Raw genomic sequence first — 13,643 nt, 5'->3', positions numbered from 1 at the left:
TTGCTTTGTTTGAGTTCATGTGATGTTGGAAAAAGACTTTTCCAAGTGTGCCTTAATGTATTAGCTTGTAGAGCATGATGAAGATAGTGCTTTGAACAAGTTGCTTTGTGAACTAGAATTAATGGTATTAACATTATTTAAAAAATGGATTTGGTTTCCTTTTTAAGGTGGTGGTTAACTCTTTTCTTTCTCGCATGTTTTTTTAAAGAAATGGTATGTCTGTCTTTAAGGAATTAAGTGAATCAAAACAGATTTCTGCATGTTTTTATTACTGATTGTGATGTGCCTTTCTTCAAAAATTAAATCATTGAAATTTTACATGTAATTGTAAGATGCTGAATTTAAACACAGCAAGGGTAATCATTTACATTGAAATAATTAATGCTACTAGAATTTCTTACTACATTAAAAAGCAACAATAGTTGTATCTTGCATTGGACAAACCATGGAACCAATAGTAAAAGAGATCTTTCTAAGAAGAAAGAATGAAAAATCTAATTTGCATGCAATTAAAGATTGAAGATTAATAGTTGGAAACTTATATGGTTCCAGTTGCCAATCAATTCACTGGTTATTATAGTTATGATCAAATGAGTAACAAGAGAGCTATAGGTGAAAAATATGAATTGCTTGGTGAACCATGGGATTTTGCTTATTTCTTTTAAATTAGGAAGCATTACAATGAAGGTAAATACAATTTTCAAGCAACAAGAGTATTAAACTGTGTCCGCTTACTTTTTTGTTGATTTTCAGTTCCTGGCAATGAAACATAGAGGAGGATTTGATTGTTGTTACCTGCTGTACCGCTGGTAAATTAGCACAGGGGCCCCAAAATCAGCAATAAATTTCAGATGCCTAGTAGAGATTTGATAAAGGTCCTTCCTAGAACTAGGTTATACCATGTTTCATGTGTCCTTCAAGCTGACATCAACCAGAAACCAGACAGTACAGAAGCAATCCCACTGGCATAACTTGCTTGGGAATAGGCAAAGCAGAAATAAGGAGTTATTCCATTCAGGAATCTTCTAAAGTCATCAGCACCAGGCATGCTTTGAGGATTTTTTGAAATGCTCCTCCAAATCCTTAATACTTCGCAAACAACAGGAATTTTGCAGATGCTGGAAATTCAAGCAACACACATCAAAGTTGCTGGTGAACGCAGCAGGCCAAGCAGCATCTATAGGAAGAGGTGCAGTCGATGTTTCAGGCCGAGACCCTTCGTCTAGTCCTGACGAAGGGTCTCGGCCTGAAACGTCGACTGCACCTCTTCCTATAGATGCTGCTTGGCCTGCTGCGTTCACCAGCAACTTTGATGTGTGTTCCTTAATACTTCTATCCACTTTTCCCATTTCCACAGCATTCTTCTGCACACTAACCACAAAACCTAAAATGCGAACAAAGCACATGGTGTACAATTGCTTCAAATGAGTAGGTTGACTGGAGAGATTGAGTTATAGAGTTATACAATACAACATTAAAATAGGCCCTTCAGCTCAACTGGTCCATGCTGACCCAAATAATCCTTCCAAGCTAGTCACATTTGGCCCGTAACCTTATAAACCTTTCTTATCCACATTACCTGTCCAATTGTCATTTAAAAGTCATTATTAGACCATAAGACCTTAAGATACAGGAGCAGAATTAGGCCATTTGGCCCATCAAATCTGCCTCACCATTTCATCATGGCTGATCTAATTTGCCCCTCAGCCCCAATCTCCTGCCTTCTCCCCCTATCCCGTCATGCGTTGACCAACCAGGAATCTATCAACGTCTGCCTTAATTATACATAAAGATTTGGCCTCCACAGCTGCCTGTGGCAAAGAATTCCACAGATTCACCACCCTCTGGCTAAAGAAATTCCTCTTCATCTCCAAACTAAAATGACACCACTTTATTCTGAAGCTGTGTCCTCTGGTATTAGACCCTCCCACCATAGGAAACTTCCTCTCCTCATTCACTCTATCAAGGCCTTTCACCATTCAATAGGTTTCCATGAGATTACCCCTCATTCTTCTGAATTCTAGTGAATACAGGCCCAGAGCCATCAGATGCTGTTCATAAGACAAGTCATTCAATCCTGGATTAATTTCCATGAACCTCCTTTGAACTCTCTCCAGTTTCAGCACGTTCTTTCCAAGATAAAGAAGTTCAAACCTGCTCACAATACTCCAAGTGAGGCCTCACCAGTGCTTTATAAACTTTCAGCATTACATCTTTGCTTTTAAATTCTAGTCCTCTTGAAATGAATGCTAACATTGCACCTGCCTTTCTCACCACAGACTCAACCTGCAAATTAGTGTTTAGGGAATCCTGCACAAGGATGCCCAAATCCCTTTGCACCTTAGTTTTTTTTTTGTATTTTCTCTCCATTTATAAAATAATCAACCCTTTCATTTCTTCTACCAAAGTGCATGACCATACACTTCCTGATATTGTATTCCATCTTTCCAACTGCCATGTCTTTGTCCATTCTCCTAATCTATCCAAGTCTTTCCTTAGCCAATCTACTTCCTCAAAACTACCTGGCCTTCTACCTATCTTAATGTTGTCTGCAAACTTTGCAACAAAGCCATCAATTCCATCATCAAAATCATTGACATATAACGTAAAAAGAATTGGTCCCAACACACACCCCTGTAGAACACAACCAGTCACTGACAGCCAGCCAGAAAAGACTCCATTTATTCCCAGTCTTTGCCTCCTGTCAGACAGCCTCTGCTTTACCCATGCTAGAGTCTTTCCTGTAATACCATGGGCTCATAGCTTGTTAAACAGCCTCATCTGTGACAACTTGTCAAAGGCCTTCTGAAAATCCAAGTATACAACATCAACCAATTCTCCTTTGTCTTTCCTGCTTGTTAGTTCTTCAAAGAATTCCAACAGATTTGTCAGACAAGCTTTCCTTTGAGGAAACCATGCTGACTATGGCCTATTTTATTATGTATCTCCAAGTACCCTGAGATCTTATACTTAATATCAACTCCAATATCTTCCCAACCACTGAAGAAAGACTAACTGGCCTATAATTTCCTTTCTTGAACAGTGGAGTGACATTTTCAATTTTCTAGTCTTCCGGAATTACTCCAGACTCTAGTGATTCTTAAAAGTTTGTACCTGCCTCAACAACTTCTCTGGTAGCTCAATCCATATAGATCACATTCTTTGTTCAAAAATCTCTTACTTCAAACCCATGTCTTCTAGTTGCAGATTGCTCAACCTGAGAGGGGAATAACTGAGTATATTCCACTTATAATCATCTCATAGACTGAAACCTTTCAGTTCCCAACACTCTGAGGAATAAAGTCCCTGATTGCCAAACTCTCATGAAGTCCTGACAAAATTTTCTTCTGAACTCTTTCTCATTTAAAAACATCATTCCTATAGCAGACAGTAAAAACTGAACACAATACTCCAAGTGTTGCTGTACCTTTATCTTGTACAACTGCTCTAAGTCTTTACACCCAATGCAATACCCACAAAATGCTGGATGAATTCAGCTGGTCAGCCAACGTCTACAGAAATGAACAAACATTTGACGTTTTGAGCCAAGACCCTTCTTCAGGACTTGAACAGAAAGGGAAGATGTCACAATAAAATACAATACAGACAGAAAATAAATAGAGTACATGGCTTCTCCATCTCAGCCATCTCATTATTATTACACTATAATAATTACATACTGCAAAAGTAGGAGGCATGAAATCTTCATGGAAAAGCATCTTAACATTTATGCAAATGTCCTCTTTGTTCTTCCTCCTTCAAGCCATGTAACAGTCATCTAGTCCAGAGGTTACAAGCACTTAGACCAGTACAGAGTGATCAATACCACCATTCTCTGTCAAGTCAATAAGTCCAGGCAAAATAAGTGAAGCTTCTAGAGCTGTAGCTCCTCAAACCTCTGCCTCCTGTAAAAGACGGGTCTTGGTTATAGGTCTGTCCAGATAGCTGGTCTTGGTCTTGATGCGCACCTGCTGCACAAATCCTCTTCCGTCTGGAAAGGCTTGAATGACTCTTTCCCATGATCCATGAATTGTGAAGCTCTGTGTTGTCAACTAAAAGCACAATGTCTTCTGGAGGAAATTGCACCTTATACCTGTCTATTTCTGATGTTCCTGTAGCTATGGTAAGTATTCCTTGTCCATCATTTCCAAAATGAGTTTGACATATATTAAACCAGCTTCCATCTACAACGAGCGTAAGCATCTTCCTTTTGGAACTCTCCTGGTGGTAAGGATAGTGAGGTCTTCAGAAACAACAGATGGTTGGATGTTAGTGCTTTCTAGTAACTGATATAGCCTCTGTTTCACAAAGGACTGTGTGGAAACCCTCTTTGTCAAGATTCCATACCTCCATGGTGGAATTGAGAGCCTTTTGCATAGACCTGGTTAATCTCTCCTATGTGAGCCAGATGGGGAGTTAAAAATCCACTTAATTCCTTTCTGAAGAAGGGCATCACTGATCTGTGAATGGTTCCACTTCTTAATGGTTTCTCTTAATTCACACTCAGCTCTAACAAAGTTTATTGCATTATCAAACCACAGGTCATGACCCTGTCTTTGTCTTGCTATAACTGCCAAAGTGCATTTTCAAAGGAATCTGTGTCTAAAGAAGATGCCACTTCAACATGAACAGCTCATATAGGTATACAGGTAAATATGTCCCCATACCTCTTCACCACAAAAGGTCCAAAGTAGCCCACTCCTCCACATGTAAATGGAGGTTCATCTGGAAAGACCCTGTTCAGAGGTAAATCTGCCATGTGCTGGCAACCTGGAGCTGTGTGCAACCATCAACAAATAACAGACTTAGATAGGATACTTATAGCTATACGAGCACCGAGAATCCAGTATTTTTGGTACAGCCTGCACAACATGTGGTTATGGCCACCATGTCTCACCTCTTGATGTATGTGCTTGGAAGGATTTCTGAGATATGGAGAGACCCTGTCCAGAGTATAACAGGATATTTAGACTCTTTAGGCATAGCTGCCCTACTAAGCTGTCCACCAACTCTCAAGACACCGTCTTCAAGTACTGGATTGAGCGTGAAAATATGGCTGTTCCTATTCACACTTCTCTGTCTTTGGCAAAACCCAATGATCTCCATTTCAGCCTTTCTGAGCTCCTCTGCTGAGAGACAACCTTGGCAGATCAGACCATTTCAATCTTTCTCTCCAAAGAATATCCTTGTTGTTCTTCATCCAAGTCAGAATGAGCAAGAGTGATGCTCAATTGCTTCCTCTCCTGACTCAGAAACAAGAGCAGATTCTTAAATCTAGAATCCAGGCTACTGTCTTCCCCTAATGGGTCCAAGGTGAGAATTAATGGGTGATACATATTACCACATCCACCTCCTCTTCAAACTGTACAGCATTCATTGTAGCACTCCACTTGAACTCCAGATCATCTAGCAGGAGTTCTTCAGAACAATCGGAATTTACATGCCATTTCCTTTCAAGATGAAGAAGAAATTGAGGCCCTGATACCCATGTTTCATTCTTCAGGAATGCTTTCACCTTCAACCCTCTGGAGGCCACATCTTGCGGGTTGCTTCAAGTGTTTATATACAACCATTGAGATGCCTGTGAGGTCGTAAGAATTTCTGAAACTGTTTACAATGAAGGTTCAGAATCTGGAAGTTTCATTCTTGATATACTTTAGTAGAGAAGTACTATCAGTCCAAAGCACTGAGTCATGAAGCTTCATGTGTGACTCCTTCCTCCACAATGCATCCATATGTTTTGCATTGAAGCAGCAGTGAGCTCCATACGAGGGATAAAAACTGACTTCAACAGAGCTACCCTAGATTTTTCCATGATAAAAGCACTGTGCACCTGACAGCATGTGTTGTGCAACAATAGGTAGGTCACTGCTCCATAGACATCCTCACTTACATCTATAAAGTGGTATAATTGTGTAGCAGTAACTTCTCCAAAATCCAGGGGTTTCAAACACCTAACAACTTAGAAGTCTTCCAACTGACAGAGCTCTTCCAGCCAGCTTGTCCACTCATGAGCAACTGACGTAGGTATAGCGTCATCCCAGCCAGCCAAGCTCTTTCTTACATAGATCTTGTAGGTTCTTCTGAGAAAGTAGACCACTGAACTCAAGATTCCTAAAGAATCATAGATGGAACTAACTGTGAAGAGGATCCCCCTTCTGGTGAATGGTCTATCTTGGACTGTGATCTTAAACTTCGAAGTATCAGACTGAATGTGCAATTGCACATTCAGTTCTCTCTCCACCAAAGGTATACCTTGATCCAAATCCAAATCCTTCATGTCTTTCACTCTTTGCTCCTCTGGTATCACCGCTAGCACACTATAATTTGTTTATCCACTTTGTGTGTCAAAAGCCACCTTTAGCACAAATGGATACAAGGTCATGTTAGGGACACACTGCTTCTTTCTCAGAGGACACTAACACAAGGCAGGCATCAACATGGAAGCAAAACCTTATCCACTGTCTCACAGCTGAACTGTTCTTCGCTGTCTTCTGTGCATTTCTTAAGGGGAAAATTGGCACAGCTTAGTGATGAAGGTGCTCCAGAGAGTTGTACCACCATTCTAAAGTTCATCATAACTTGGCTGAGGTCGCCATCAGGCAACCAGAGAAACCTCAGCAGATCTGCATCTTCTGCTGGCACTTTAACCTGATGAAACATAGAGTCAATACCTGCCATTATCACCACTGGCTCTTTTCTGAATCTGGTTATGACTCCACTCAGTGAACTAGTAAGATCTGGTCCCTGTAAGAGCTGAGTATTAAGTGATGTTCCCTGAAAAGTCATTCCACAGTCAAACACAACACAAGTTTCTTTTTTCTGGAGTGATAAACACCGTGATGTGGAATATACCAGACTTTCCCATCACTGCGTTCTAGATCTTCTGCTGGCGGTCTTTCAGCATAATCTTTGGCGGTGACATCCTTCATGAAAGTTGTGATATGACAAATCCTTCTTGAACCTCCTACTTAGATTTAGAACATGCTGTCTGCAATCTTCCTACAATTTGGCATGTCAACCTGCTTCTTTCTCAGAAGTAAATTAATGTGGTAGTGACCATCCACCAGCCCAACCTGACATTGTTCTAATTGCATAAGGTCCATTATTAACACTGCAAATCGGTTGCAATGGCTCTAGTGCTTTAGGCACATTCATCCCTATCAGCAGCTCAATTTCTGAATCAATCTCTGTCAAATGGTGAAACCATTCCTGGAGATCCCTCTGTCGTAGAATGTTCCCTTTGTGGACAGGCATACTTTCCTGTGTATAGATGTTAGGTACTTCACAATAGTTTTCATCATCTAAGCCAGTCATTTCTAATCCTGAGACAATGTAGCTACTCATGACTTTCTCTTGAACAATGGTGGGTAAAAGAATGCATATCCTTTTTTCTGTGGGGTTGAGCTTGGTCATTAGGCTATGCAGAACACTGCTGTACTTCCTTGATCTAGAGAAACATAAGTAACCACTGTCTTGTTCCCCTTCTTAGACTTCACTTGCACTGGAGTTATGGGAGGCTTACAGTCATGATCGCCACTCCCTTTAAGGCCATTGGATACCAGGGCACTACTAACTGTTGTGTCTGATTCTTTCATGGCCTGTTTTGATTCTGCATCCTTTTCATTAGAGTGAATATGAAGTATACAGGGATGCATAAAACTGCATACATTCCATGAAAGATGCTTCCTCCAATCCTTGTTGATGTGTTCTTTACACAAGCAGCCAAAGCAGACACCATTCTCCTCTAGGAAGTCAATTTTCTCACTATAAGCCCTTTTCTCCAGCTGAGGGCATGTCTAATGTGTGTTCACCCTCACAGAACAGACAAACCCCTGTTGACTGATGAGACCATTTCCCTTCCATTATTCCAGGTTCCATTTTAACTTTACTTCTCACAGTGGCCACAGTGGTGGCAAAGCCTTAGAACAAAGTTGTGGCTTAGTTTTGTTCACATCTTTGCTTATTGCCAGTGATGCAGCATCTTGTACATTCCCAGACACCAGGGTCTGTAATAATCTTTACTTGTCACTCAATAAAATAACAATGTCAACAAAAGTAGTCTTATGGTTGTGCTTTTCTTGCAGTTTACAGACCACCGTTCTCCATTTATTCCTAAGCTTATAGGATAGTTTCTTTAGTACAATCAACTTATTGGCAGGCATGTTCAGCTCACACATGTACTGCACTTCTTCCATGGCATTGCAACAGCCTCAAAGAAAAAGGACCATAGTCTTGAAGATCTTTTTCCTCTTCAGATTTGATAGGTACCCAGGAAAGAGCCTTTTGCATGTAGGCAGAGGCAATTTTCTGTTCATTATCAAAATGTTCCTTTAGTAAAGCCTTAGCCTTGACATATCCTTTCTTAGGGTCAGCATGATGGCAACTTCTGACAAGTTCTCTAGGGTGCCCCTAGTGTACTGTTCAAGGAAATAGAGTCAGTCTCTATGGCTGTTGGTCTTGCTTTCAAAAGCCTTCACGAATGCAAATGCGTTGTTGTGCCAATAAGGTTGTTATTTCATTTTGCATCATCATAATATCAATAATACTGTTTAACCTCTATTGTCTGAAACAAGAGTATTTCTATGCTATATGTGAATGTCTGCATTAGTACATGTCCCCATGAGCACTTTGAGCTGCTGGATATGACACAAGTTCAGAGTATCTCATTAGTGCAGACTGAGAGTAAATACCCTGAACTACCTCTTGAGGGTTTTGTTCATGTTTCACAGACGCTTGAGGAATGAATAAATCAGCATTGACATTGGGTGTAGATGTTTTTCTTTGTGCCTTTTCAATATAGGAACTCACACCATGGGACTGTCATGCTGGAGCACTTTGAGCACTTGCCACACTTGAAGCACTTTAACTTTTACTGTTAACTTTAGCCATATATATGGCAATTTCTTCCTCCAACTTAAACTGTTCCTTCCTTTTCCATAGCTGTTCCAAGAGAAATAGCTCTTGCTATTCCAGCACATGCTTGTTCTCAATAATCATTGTCATGCCATTAATGCAGATGAATCAGCCTCTGTTCTAATGCGTGCGGAGGAGGTAGTTGATACAGAATGTTTTCTTCCTGCAGCAGAGCTTCAAGTGCTGACATTGGACACACACACGCTCAGTTTCACTTCATCTTGTGGGTCATCTGTTATATGCGTAGCCAAAACATGTCTTGGAATTTGAGAAATGTCATCTGTTGGAAGATGTGTCATATATTAACTTATTCCAGCAACATGACCTTCAATGTAACATGTTTGGGTCAACTATTGGTTCACGTCCTTTTTGAATGCACTGCTATAGATACCAATGCTTGAGAAACATACATTCTGCTTTTCATGTTCCTCCTTGAAACAAAGAAATCAGTATTTGATGTTGCTTAGCAACACCTTCACGGAGATTAGTCAAATTCTCAAGATGAGATTGCACTTAAAGGCATTTTCCTTAGTTTTCATAAGATCCTCATTTGATGATATTAAACTTCTGATTTTGTTCACCATTGTATTATATTCTTTTTGAAGACTTTCATTTCCATTCCACAAAGCATTGAGAGTAAGTTTAATTTCTCTTGTGCCAGCCCCGTCATCAGGGTTGCTGATGTCAGTTCCATGCTTCGATTCACTCAGGTTGCATTCTCCTTATTGCGCAACTTGCAGTTAACTCTTTGTTGGCTCACAGCACATTTGCAAAATGCACCGGTGATAATCCGTTCAATAAGTGTGGGCAAAAAGCAAACTGTCCGTGCATCCATTGCCCTTAAACCAAACCAAACAAACAGCATTCAGTTCAAATGTCGGCAACCAGGACAATATTTCAGCTGACCAATAAACAAAGCGACAAACCCTCAGGCAAGCACTACATCAGTCCCCACTGAAAAGGTAACGCCAACCATCGAAAACTGTGTTAGAACCACAAATACCCAGCATAACTCAACAGAAGACCGCAGATAAACCTACCGCGAGCTGCTCCTGTTGATGACTAACCAGCTCCTCAGTGTTGCAATTCATTTCACCAACAGGTCCAAGGCATTCTTTGCCATAAACTGGTGTTCATTTGGTATAATTATTTTTGTTGACAAAATGTAATGGCTACTTGGAAAACAACCAACACTACTGAGAGGCTAAGTAAGGGAATTGACACCGTACAATGCGCTTCCAAATAACTGAGTTTCAAGTGGGGAAAAAAGTACACTCTCTCCCTGATTATGAAACCAGCAAAGACGAACGATCAAAAAGAACAATAGGGAAATTAGTGATATTAATGAAGTTTGCAGAATTAGCAATATAAGCAAAATAAGTGAAAACAGAATTAGCAATCAACAAAAAAAATCCATCCCCTGCTCAGTCCTTCTCTAACTAAACTAACAGCTCAAAAGGTGAATACGTGACTGTATTTGTTTACTTCTACCACACCCAAACCCATATGTCAAATTACCACAACACACAACACAAAATACAATGCAGGCAGATAGAAAATAGATACATAATTCCTACAGGCTGCTCTACCTACAATAGCTAACAAAAAGCCAGGCAGAGGTGGGAACCATGCAGGTACCTATGGCTACCCCTCAAGTCTGGAGAAAATGGGAGGAGCCAAAGGAAAAATTGTTGAGGGTGTGGACCAGTTCTGCCAGACAGAGGAGGTTGGTGGTGGAGGGGAACTGGTAGGTTCTTTTATTGAGAAAGAAGTGGAGAACTTTAATGCCTTCCTGATGGGGGAATAGAAATGTATAGGGTCAGGACATCCATGGTGAAGATGAGGTGGTTAGGGCCAGGGAACTGAAAGTTAGAGAGGAGATCAAGAGCATGAGAAGTGTCGTGGGTGTAGGTGGGAAAGGACTGAACCAAGGGGATAGAATGGAATTGAGGAATGAGGAGATGAGTTCAGTGGGGCAGGAGCAGGCAGAGACAATGGGCCTACACAGGCAATCAGGTCTGTGGATCATCAGTGTCCTGACTGATGAAGGACAGTGTTCCAAAACTCTTCTTCACCACCCTGTCTACCTGTGACTCTACTTTTGGTGGGACCAAAGTACTCCTGAAGTCCAAGGTACCTCTGTTCTACAACACTCCCCAAGGCCCTAATATTCACTGTAGAAGCCCTTCCTTGAATTAACTTTCCAAAATGCAATACCACACACTTACCTGAATTAAACTCCATTTGCCATTCCTTGGCCGCTTACTGAGCTGATCAACATTCCCTCCATTATAGAAGAATATAGCACCTATTTAGTATTGTGGATATTTCTTCATTATAGTCCAATATAGCACTTATTTTATACTATGGACGAGGTTGGGGACCAAGTATGGACTCAGCATTTCACCTCAAATTGTAGCATAGATGTAGAAAGGATAAGCGTCCTTTGTCTAAGATTAAACAGGATTGGGAAAAGGAACTTAATTTGACTTTTATGACGGAGGATTGGATGCAGATATTGAAGTTGGTTAACTCTTTTTCAATTTGTGCTAGCCATTCATTGATTCAATTTAAAATTGTACATCGTTATCATTTGACAGAGGAGAGACTTTCTAAAATCTTTCCTAATGTTGATAGTCATTGTGATAGATGTAAAAATGAGATAGCTATACTGACACATATGTTTTGGTCTTGTTCTATATTGGAACAGTTCTGGAACTCGGTTTTCTCAACAATTTCTAAAGCACTTAAAATTAATTCACAACCTAATAAATTAACTGTGCTTTTTGGAATAGTTCCTCAAAATATTCATGGTATTTCTGTGTCTGACCAACATGTTATTGCATTTGTTACATTGATAGCTAGGAGGGCCATTTTGTTGAAGTGGAAGGATACATCAGCTCCCACTTTGTCACAATGGTTCTCCCAAGTGATGCTATGTCTTAGTTTGGAGAAAATTAGAAGTCGAACCTTTGAACCTTTACTTGATTTTGAGAAAAGATGGGGCTCATTTGCTCGTTATTATCATTTGAGTTAATTGATATAATTTTTCCACGATCTAATTGTAAATTTTTTAGTATATTTTCTTTTCTTGCTGGCGGTTTGATGTTTATTTTTAGAAGCTTTTTGTATGACGCATGGCTCCGGGGTTGTACACCTAATAGGTTCTCTTTTTTTTCTCTCACTTTTCTGCTCAGTAGGTTTTTTTTTGTTATCACAAAATTTTGGTTTTAATCTTTAAGATGATGGGGTTTTTTTTTGAGGCATTGTAAGTGTTGTCACTTCAATGTACTCATGTTATTTTTCCTATATATACAATAAAAAGATTTGAAAAGAAAGATGTAGATTTTACTTAGGTCTGAAAGTAAACCCAGGTGAACCTCTGTCTTTTTAGATGCCTACTATTTCATTTGTGTGTTTTAATTTGTAGAAAAAAACATGTTTTAGATGATGGAACCCTGGCAGAAGTTGTATTCCTTTGTTTCATTTAAGAAGAGCTGTATATTCTGAAGTCTACAGATAAATCAAGAAATATGTCCCACCAGTTGACCAATTATTCCCTGTACCTTTGGAAAGAAATACAGAATTAAAAAGAGAATGGAACTTTGATTTATAAATTGCACTCCTGCTGCCAATCTTTTAAACAATGTGGGTGAAGAGAAATGGAAAATCTAAGGAGAGAAACAGAACTGTAGTATGATCAGATTATACAGTTCTTGGAGTTAATGCCAAAGAATTCCAAAATCGTGACGTCTATATTGTGTTGGATATGCTAGGCATCATCAGGAAATGAAACATATTTGTGTCACACTAATTCATTATTTCACTGCTAAATAATCATCTCCTTGTTGGTGGAAGTACATCAACAAGGACAAAAGTATTTTGATAGCATTACAGATGCAGCTGATAACAGTTTGATTCAAGGTTGTTTAATGTCATTTCCTGAACCTCTACATTTGCTGCTGGAAATCGGAAATAAAGGAACAAATCCCAATAATAATGGTATAGGAGCTTATCTTTCTGTGATTCAAAAGTATAAGCAGTTGGAAAAAGTTTGAATTCAACAGATAAAACTGATTGTTATCCTATGTTGGTGCCGGAATGCGTGGCAACACTTGTGGGCTGCCCTGACACATCCTGTGCAAATGATGCATTTCACTGTATGTTTCCATATACATGTGAAAAATAAATTAGAATTTTGAATCTTGATATTATACAACAATAAATCCACTCTCAGATTGGCTGGTTCATCAAACATAATACATCAGTAGAAATTTACATATTTTGGAATCTTTAAGCTTTCTTAGAATGTGAGCAAGCACAATGCAAAACGATAGTTATTGCCCATGCTGCAGCAATTATGTTACTAGTAGGAATCTTTCTAAGTTAATGTAACGAACATTAAAAGTCAAATCTATTGTAATGATTAGGAGTCAGAATATGTAGATCTGCCATCAACATAGCACCTTTTGCAGTCATTTTTTTTCTGATACCATCCCACTAATTACTGGATTTTGTAATAATTAATTCACAATTGAATTTGAAGTAAGTCTTATCATGGGTGTAATTAATGTGTTCAAAAGCAACCCTCACAGAAAGAATTTAAACTAAAGTATAATGCAGTGTATCAATGTCAATTTGCTGTCCAAAATACAGCAAATGATTTAAATGCACTGCAGGATATTTTTAGAGTTTAAAATCACCCATAGTATCAGAATCAGAATCAG

General features: G+C 39.4%; 1 protein-coding gene across 14 annotated transcripts in view; it reads left to right on the top strand.

Annotated features, from left to right (window-relative positions):
• eya4 (EYA transcriptional coactivator and phosphatase 4) overlaps positions 1-13,643 on the top strand; it is a 457,308-nt gene that overhangs the window by 428,510 nt on the left and 15,155 nt on the right. The gene's annotated exons all lie outside the window — the stretch shown is intronic.

Source organism: Mobula hypostoma, chromosome 2, assembly GCF_963921235.1.
Source record: "Mobula hypostoma chromosome 2, sMobHyp1.1, whole genome shotgun sequence".
In the NCBI taxonomy this organism is placed as follows: domain Eukaryota; kingdom Metazoa; phylum Chordata; class Chondrichthyes; order Myliobatiformes; family Myliobatidae; genus Mobula; species Mobula hypostoma.
The sequence above is the reverse complement of the archived record's forward strand: the minus strand, read 5'-3'. Positions and strand labels throughout refer to the sequence as shown.